Below are 9,776 nucleotides of genomic sequence, written 5' to 3'. Positions count from 1 at the left end.
AAACTAAAGGGATGCCTATCAATTGGCTAAACAAATTATATTACATGAATACAATAGAAAACTGTTGTAAATTTGAAAAGGGACAGTTTTAGAGAAGCCCAAGAAGACTCTTCTGGAGTGATGCAGTGAAGTGAGCAGAATCAGGTGAACAGTTTATACAGCAACATTGCCAGGAAAAACAACTTTGAAAGATTTCGTAATTGTGATCAATGTAGTAAACAATCACTATTCCCTGTATGCCAGAACAGAGGTGGTAGACTCAAAATGCAGAATGAAACACGTATTTTTGGAATTTGTTTTGCTTGACTATGCATATTTGTAACAATGGTTTCCTTTTACTTTTTCCAATTGAGGAGAGAGGTAGGAGGGAGAGAAAATAAATGTTTGATAAATTGAAAAAAAAAAAGTAAAAAGTTAACAAACGGCCCCAAAGATATAGGGAAGGCAGAGAACCATCTAAGAACTAATTGAGAAGGCCCAGAAGACAAATTAATTCCTTCTCTCTGATTAGTTCTACAGCAAAAAGTCTAAAGCCACCAGAGAGGAATCAAAAGTAGCACCTCTATATTGAAAACACGGCTGCTCTAAATGCCAGACCCAGAATCAGACCCAGAACCAGAGACAGGGCGCTATCTAGATACCTAAAAGACATTGGTTAGACGTTGAGGAAAGGTTCAGAAGGAGTTAGCCTCTCCCGAAAACCAGAGATGGATTCAGCATTGTTCGGTTATTTAGAGGAAAAACAAGCTAAATAAGGAAGATATCCAGTTGTAGCTAGGTGTTTGCATTTATTTCTTTAGTTCTGGCTAGTAGTCTTTAAATATTGTTATGCAGATGATAGTAATTAGTGATTACCTAATCTGCAGCTATGGCCAGGCACCACCGCTCTGTTGGTGGCAGCTAAATTGTAGACCTAGAGCCTGAGAGGAAATGAGCAGCTTCTGAATCAACAGACTATAAACCCAAACCTGTGTGTGAAAACACTTTTTTTTCACTTTGATGGTCCAGGTAATGCAGCAGTATAGGATTGGCCTAGAGTGGATAAAATCCTAAATTTCATTTTTTGGTAAAAGTATAAGATCAATTATCAAATGACACCATTATCCTATATATATGTGTGTTTGTGTGTGTGTATGTATATACATGTATGTATATACACACACATGTATATATGTATATATACTCACTATATCTATCTATCTATACATCACAACACTATTGGTTTTTTTATTTCAAAAACACCTTACCAACTTCTGGGGTTGTCCTGTCTATCTCTTGATGTATGGATTGATGATGTATCAGCGTAGAAAGAAAGGAGATTCCAAAATTTTGATTCTGAGAGAATAAGGAGATTGGTGCTACCACTGATAGAGTGAAGAAAGTTAGGAGAGTTAATTTAGGCAGTTAGGTGGCACCCTGCCTGGAGTCAGGAAGACCTAAGTTCAAATCTAGCCTTATACACTTTTTAGCTGTAAGAACCTGGGCAAGTCACTTATCCTTCAGTTAATCCTTCCTAAAATGGGGCATGAAGAGCTAAACATGATACCATACTCTAGATGTGGGCTCACCAGAGCAGGGTACAATGGGACCTTTCCCACCCCATGACTGTATGCCATGCCACTCTTAATGGAGCTCCAGTAGCTGTAATGCTGTTGTGGCTGTTTAGTCATTTTTAGTCATGTAATGAATACATATATACACACACACACACACACACATATATATATATATATATAATGTGTGTAATATATATATATATATATATATGTTTAATGCTTTCTGACCTTGTGCATTGGCCCCTGCCTTTCCCTACATCTGTGCAAGGATGTGTGTTGTTTTGCCCATAGAGGTTATGTGTATCTACATGGTCTGTCTAGATGTGGCTTCCAGGGAGGCAAGAATAGGTATCTTCAGAGTTTTCTCCTTCCACTGTACTCCAAGAGAGACTTTGATTCCTGACAGAAGGAGTAAAGGATGTTGGGGTCAGAGGCTGGCCACTCTGCTCTCCTCAGAGGAAGGACATGTCAGGCTAAAACTATATTTATCTGCTCCCCTAAACATTGTTAGTCTGCGGGAGATAGTTTTTAAATTCAAGCTATGTTCCTGATCACTACCCCTAAATGGAGAAGTACCCCAAGCTGTATATCCAAGACTTGACTCCCTTCCCACTTGATACCAGTTTCACAATGAATACACATCGGAAATAGCAAATTAACCCATTTATCCAAATAGATAGCAAATGGAAATCAGAAAAAGCATACATATGAGAATATATATTTATATGTGTGTATATGTATGCATTTATATGTATAAATATATGTATATGTGTGTATACCAAATACACAGGGTAAATGACTTCTTCCATTTGAAGTAAGAGCTCATCTTTGCCAATGAGGTGAGTATTATGACCCTTTGAACCAAGGGTTACACCTGGAATGCCCAAATGTTGAATTATCCATCATTTAATGCCTAATTCAATCTCCTCCATGAAGACTTCCCTGATTGCTCTATTCAGGAATGACCTTTTTTTACTTGAACCTCACATGACACTTCTTTTATATATTAATCATATATTATCTTGTAATGTAGTTATTTGAAATTCATGGTATTTTAATTTAGATCTTAAAGGGTCCTTAGAGGTAATATAGTCCTACCTTTTCATTTTACTTATAAGGACACTGACACCCAGAGACATTAAGTGACTTGCCCAAAGTCACAGAATTCGTAAATATTGGAGCTGGGATTCAGATCTGAATCTAATTCCACATTCTTTGTGTGTGTGTGTGTGTGTGTGTGTGTGTGTGTATGTATACAAGCATGTGTGTACTCATGTATAAGAGGAGAAAGAGACAGAGACAAAGACAGTGACAGAGAGAGAGATTCCCTCCTAGACTTAAACTCCATGAAGGGACTGTGCCTTATTGAAACTTTGTATCTGCCACAACACCTAGTAGAGTGGTCTCTACTGTATGTTGAATTGAAATATTGTTTTGTTGGTCACAATAATCACTAAATAAATGTTTATTAAACTGAATTAAATTATCTACCTTACAAAAATAGTTATATCTTATAGTTTGTATATGTCCTTAAGTCCAAAGAGCTTCTGCCTTTCACAACCTGACTTTCACCAACCTATCTTTCCAGTTTTATTGGACATTACTCCATTTCCCACAATTTTTGGTCTTCTAAATTGGCCTGTTTGTTTCTCATGCATGGCACTCCATCTCCTATCTCTGTGCCCTTCAACTACCTTTCCCTAATCACCAGAATGCACTAGGTCTTCCTCATCTCTGCATCATAGAACCCCTCACTGCCTTCCAAGACTCAGCTTAAGCAACACCTTGTTGCACAAAGCCTTATCTCCTAACTACTGATGGCCTTCCTCCCTAACTACATTGTATTTAACAACCTTTTATTTATCTTATGTATATTTATCCTGCATATATTCTTACATATCTATCTTGTTTCTCCTGATAGAATGCAAGTTCTTTGAGAGCAAAGATTCTTCCTTCCTTCTTCCTTCCTTTCTTCCTCCTTTCTTCTTTCTTTCCTTCCTTTCTTCTTTCTTTCCTTCCTTTCTTCTTCCTTCCTTTCTTTCCTCTTCCTTCCTTCCATCCTTCCTTCCTTCCTTTCTTTTTCTCTTTCTTTCTTTCTTTCTTCCTTCCTTTCTCTCTCTCTCTCTTTCTCTCTTTCTTTCTCTCCTTCCTTCCTTCTTTCTTTCCTTTTTTCTTTCTTTCTTTTCTTTCTTTCTTTCTTTCTTTCTTTCTTTCTTTCTTTCTTTCTTTCTTTCTTTCTTTCTTTCTTTCTTTCTTTCTTTCTTTCTCTTTCTCCTCAGTACCTGGCATAGTGCCTGGAATAAAGTAATCATTTAATAATTCTTTGATGATTGATTCTGAGTAAAATATAGAATGGATAAAAATGAAGACAATAGTAGTAATAAAACAAACAAACAAACAAACAAAAGAACCAGTTCCTGGACTTTACAGTCAACAACATTTCAGATTTACATACATAGTCTTTCAAGGGCTTTCAAAGCACCAATACATTTACTATATTTGGAAACCCAAAACCCATTTTTCTATCTGAAAAAAGGAAATGCAAAGAAGTTATATAGTTACTCAGCAAGTCAGATCTGAGATTGACTTCAAGGAGTCATAAGCATTATTCTGCCAAAATGTATTTCTGTAGTAGGTGCTAGGATATTTCATACTTTTGCCTGTTAAAAACAACAGAAACTAGAGTCCTCCTAAGGCCAAGCTAGTCTGAAGCCTGCTATACCCATAGTCTCTCTTTAAGCAAGACTGGTTATTTGAATAAGCCAATCCAAGTACTAGAAAGCTAACTGGGAAGCTTTATTAGTTCATGAATAAATATTCTCTGAGGTGGACCTGTCCCTTGAATGTTTGGGGTCAGAGATGGGGAGGAAGGAGAAGGACATAGAGATTTGCCAGCATTGTTGTTCAACCTGATATTTGTGATGCCACTCTCCTGAAGCTAAAGAACAATGGAAGACCCTTATCTTGGAAAGGACAAACTTGTGAGAGGGAATATCAAATTTCCATTCCAGCCTGTGTTACTAGAACAGTGAGTAGGTAAGGAGAGGTGCATCTCCTGCCAGAGGAGAAGAGCTCTTGACAACGTAGGTATGTATGTATATATGTACGTATTTATTTAATTTTGTGTTGTTGGCAAAGATTATGCCAGTGACAGAGAAAGGTTTTCTTTGGCAGAGGAGCATTTGGCACCCTGGCCAAAAGACAATGCAAGACCAGGCTCCCCTACTAAGAGCAACAGAAAACTGCAAAAGCAGCCACTTCAGAACGCGGAGAAGCGATGCCTGGCTACTCCCGCTGGGAACTCCTGGGAGATCCAGGGATAGGAAGTGGCAGCAAAAACTGTCCTTCAGATAGATTTCATTGTATTTTCTAGCTCTATAAAATAACCCTTCAGTAGTTTGATTGGTATAACCCTGAATGAGTAAATTAATCTAGGCAGCATTGTAATTCATATTATATTGGCTCAGCTCAACCGTGAGCAGTTAATACCTTTCTAATTATTTAGGTGGCACAGTAAATAGAGTGCTGGGCCTGGAATCAGGAAAACCTGAGTTCAAATCTGGCTTCAGAAACTTACTAGCTGTGTGACCCTAGGCAAGTCACTTAACCCTGTTTGCCTCAGTTTCCTTACCTGTAAAAGGAGCTGGAGAAGGAAACGGCAAACCACTTCCAGTATCTTTGCCAAGAAAGCCCCAAATGGAGCTGCAATGAGTCAGACACAATAGAAACAACTGAACAATAACAAATTATTTAGGGCTGTACTTACTCCTTTCTGTGTAACAAGGACTGGTGTAAGTGCAGAGTGCCACTAATGCTACTCCCCAGGAGGAAGAGGTTGGGGAATATTCTTCTCACAAAGTCATGACAGTGTCAAATAGAAATGCTGTGGAGAGAATTTGTAGCATTCATAACCATTCTGTAATCTATTCAGGTCTGCTGTTCGTGGGGTAGATAATTGGTCAGCATTAGGGAGCTAGAACCAGGGGTGTCTTCAAAAGGCTTTAGTTGGCCTTGGTCCCTTTCCTTGGTGGATCTTTGCTTTTGGTTTGACTCCTTTGATGATGGCATCCACCAATGCTAGAAGGGAAGAAGCCTTCAACCCACTCCCTCCAAACAGGTCTCAGGCAACTGCTTTCATTTTTTCCTTTTGTTTTAGGCCAAAGAATTAAAGGTTATAATTGTGAATTTTGAAATGTCAAGTGAGTGAGCCATCTTGGCATCCAGATTTCTAGGAGTCAGAGGACTCTGGGGAGTCTGCGAGGAATGAAGAGCAATGGTCTCTGCCCAGTGGTGGCTGAGTTGAGGACTCATTTTGCAGCGTTACTGAATTTGGACCTGAACAGCGGAATCTTATATGGAAACTGCTAGAACTGAGTCCACTTTTCCCAGAGACTGAGGTGGTATAGGGGAAAGTGTGCCACCAAGGTGCGGTGGGGAAAATGCTTTTATTTTTGTTCTTGCTATATCTTCAAAGTAAATATTCCTTCCTTCCCTTCTTCCTTCCTTCCTTCCTCCCTTTCTCTTCCTTCTTTCTTTCCTTACTTCCTTCTTTTCTTCCTTCCTTCTTTCTTTCCTTCCTTCTTTTCTTCCTTCCTTCCTTCCTTCTTTCCTTCCTTCTTTCCTCCCTTCTTTTCTTCCTTCCTTCCTTCCTTTCTCTCTCTCTGTCTGTCTCTCTGTCTCTCTCTCTCTGTCTGTGTCTCTTTCTCTCTGTCTGTCTTTCGGCTAGAAACTAGATGTAGTAAAAATCATGCTGCTGGTAGGCAGAAACCCAACCCCTGGCCTCAGGAGCATCTTCATGAAGGACCAAAGTCTTACAGGAGGCTGTTTGGGAACCAGAGCAGGTTCCCTCAGGTTGTTCCTCAGTATATTGTCCCCAGTAAAGTGCTAAATGTGGAACCAGAAAGGCCTAGGTTCAAATCCTGCCTCTGACACTTAGTAATTGTGTAAACATTTTAACCTCTCACTGGTGTAGGCAACTATTAAGGTCATAAAGTACTGACGCACATTGTTAGAAAGTTTTTTCACTGGGAGCGCCCTGCAAGTACCTGGGTGGTGCAGTGTGGAGAGAGTATTGGACTTGGAGTCAGAAAGACCTGAATTCAAATCCAGTCTCAGATATTTAATGGATGTGTGGCTCTGGGCAAGTCATTTAAACACTGCATGCTTCAGTTTTCTCAACTGTCCTTGCTTCTTGATGATCGCTTTCTTTTTTTTTTTTTTTTGTCTTGCTAATTTTATTTATTGATTTTTATGAAATTATTTATTTATTTTTAATTTTCAACATTCGCTTCCACAAGATTTTGAGTTCCAAATTTTCTCCCTATCTCTCCCCTCCCCCTACCCTAAGATGGTGTGTAAATTGATATAATCTCAACATATACATTCATCCTATTTTCACATTAGTCATGTTGTAAAGAAGAATTAGAACCAATGGGAGAAACCACAAGAAAGAAGAAGAAAAAAAAGAGTAAATAATATGCTTCAACCTGCATTCAGATTCCATAATTCTTTTTCTGAATGTAGATAGCATTTTCTATCATGAGTCTTTTGGAGTTGTCTTAGATCCTTGCATTGCTAAGAAGAGGTAAGTCTATCATCAATGATCACTTTCTTAAGCCCTTGTGATTATGTCTTCCGATCAGGGGAAAGAAAATTATTTTAGCAAGTGACTAACTTGCTAACCAAGTTACCAACTCACTGTTTACTTTTCCCCTTTCTACTTTTTCTATTTCTCAGTGTCACTGGATCATTTCTTCTAGGTAGTAGTGTCGATAAAGAACTGAACCTGGACTCACGAAGGTTCAAATCCAGCCTCACATACTTAGTTATTGTGAGATCCTGAGCAAGTCATTTAACCTCTCACTCTCAGTTTCTTCATCTGTAAAATGGGAATGACAATAAGCTTCTGCCTCCCAGGGTTGTTGTGAGGATGAAATGAGATAATATTTATAAAGCATTTTGCAAACCTTTAAGAGTTACATAAATGCTAGTTATTATTATTATTTCTTTGCTTAATCCTGAAATGTTGCAACCTTCTTATGTTAAGCTGTTTCTTAAAGAGACCAAACTTTTTTTCTAAACATTTTAAATTTATTTGAATATAAAAGAACAGAATTTTTTGTTTTGTTTTGTTTAAATTATCTAGTGGTTTCTTTACAGTCATTCAGGTTTAAAACCTTAGACTCTTTTTCCTTCAACCTCCATATTCAATGTCAGCAAATCATTTTTAAAAATTTTATTTTTACAAGTAGTTAACGATCTCTCCCTCTCACCGTACCTCCTTCACTAAACACTGAATTAAAAAAAAAGAAAGTAAGACTTTCGTAACAAAAACACACAATCCAGCAAAAACAAATTCTCACATTGGCCATGTTCAGAAGTGAATGTCTAAGTGTGCATTTTTAAGTAAATCCATTCTCTGGCAGGAGGAGGATGCCATGTTTCATTTTCAGTCCTCTGGGCTCCTAGTTTATCATTGCACCAATCAAATTTCTAAAATGTTTCAAATTTGTTTTTCTTTATCATGTTGTCATTGTAGAAATTGTGTTTCTGGTTCTTTAGCAAATCATCAATTCTTTCCAAATATCTTTTGCATTTGCCCCTTCTTCCCCATTGTCACCATGATTACTTTAATTCAGGCCCTTAGCACCTCATAGCTATACTTTTACAATAGCTTCCCCCATATACACACACATTAGTTGCTCTGTGTCTTATATTTTCCCTACAATAAATTGATTCAACTCACTGTTAGCAGGTTCATGCCATTAAAACACTGCTTTTCTCATGTCATCCGTGGGTTCAAAAACCCTTGATGATTACTCACTTCCTGGAGCATAATCAAAAGCTTCTACAGCTTGAGCTCAGACTATGGTTTGATATTGATTGTTTCTATCACTCAGTATGGAATTTAATCTATACTGCCTTGCAATAACACTTTGATGGATGTGTGACCTCATACATGTGGAATGGAGAGGGCAATGCATCCATGCCCTCTTGTTCTGTGTGACTCTTGACCACATTGTCATAAAACCTCTAGAGAAGGACTACCCAATATTCTGCGGAAGTTATTCTAGATCTTTCATCCTAATTGGATACTAGTAGAGCATTTAGGCTTGGCCGTCGGCTACCCTTTACTTCACTCTGTGATTGGTCCACCATCTTCTCTAGCTATCCTTCTCTCTGATAATGTCTTTTGCCCCACTTCTCATAAAAGATTCTTCACATAGATGGGTCACAGCCTACTCAGGGCTGCCATGTTGCTCTCGTTGCCCTTTGAATGGGCTTCAACTTTAATTCTTCGGAACCTGTAGCAATCTAGTGACCTACAAGATATTTTAAAAATTTATTCAAGAAGCATACATTTATTGTATTTTTGATTGAAAATAAGGTTGAAATGAAATTATCCATAAGACTCTTTCTAACTATGAAATTCAACATTTATTTCGTGTGACAGGGAACTGACCAATGACAACCCAAGGGCGGGAGCATGCAAAGGGGACCCACATGGATGTTTAGAGAGCCTGCTCCTAGGCATGTAAAAAGGAGGGCACATAGCTCCACTTCAGAGCATGCGTGGATTTCTATGACTGCTGCCTGTCTACTTACTGTGTGGCAAAGAGGAAATTTTTGGTTGGCTGCTGAACTGGAATTAATAGCGTATTCAAAAGATTCCCTTGGAGAAGTTTGTTCTCTTCCCTTGCCTGGCATTTGAATAAGGAGTACAAACTGCTGTGGACTCTCCCCTTCCCCCAGGGGAAGAGGCCTCAGTCCCTCTCTCCTAAAATTGCTAGAAAGCTGTGAATTTGGAACTCTGCTGTTGTTGCTGTTTCTGGTGTGCCTATTCCATTATGCTCTTAGGTGGAGTATTAGAGAGAGCTAGGACATTGTGAGTTGGAAAAGTTAGTAAGAGTAAGATTCCAGAAGTCTAGGACCTGAAATCCATGCCAGGACAATCCCAAGGATTGACCAGACTTACCTAATGTACCAGTGGGTTGACTCCAGGCCAGATGCACTGTCTTATAACAAGGAAATAACTCAGTCAGGGACTGTGCCACAATCAGAGGTGAGCATGGCAGAGTAAATGCTTTGTAGCAATTGCTTGAAATTTGAGCCTACTTCCTCAAGCAGATGATGTAATGGAGAGTTTGTCCCTGATTTGAGGGATGTTTGTACTTCTAATCTTGCTATATGTTCTCAATAAATATTCCTTTGTAAAATCTG

Source organism: Vombatus ursinus, unplaced genomic scaffold (assembly GCF_900497805.2).
Source record: "Vombatus ursinus unplaced genomic scaffold, bare-nosed wombat genome assembly UNPS02014802.1, whole genome shotgun sequence".
NCBI classification, from domain to species: Eukaryota; Metazoa; Chordata; class Mammalia; order Diprotodontia; family Vombatidae; genus Vombatus; species Vombatus ursinus.
The sequence above is the reverse complement of the archived record's forward strand: the minus strand, read 5'-3'. Positions refer to the sequence as shown.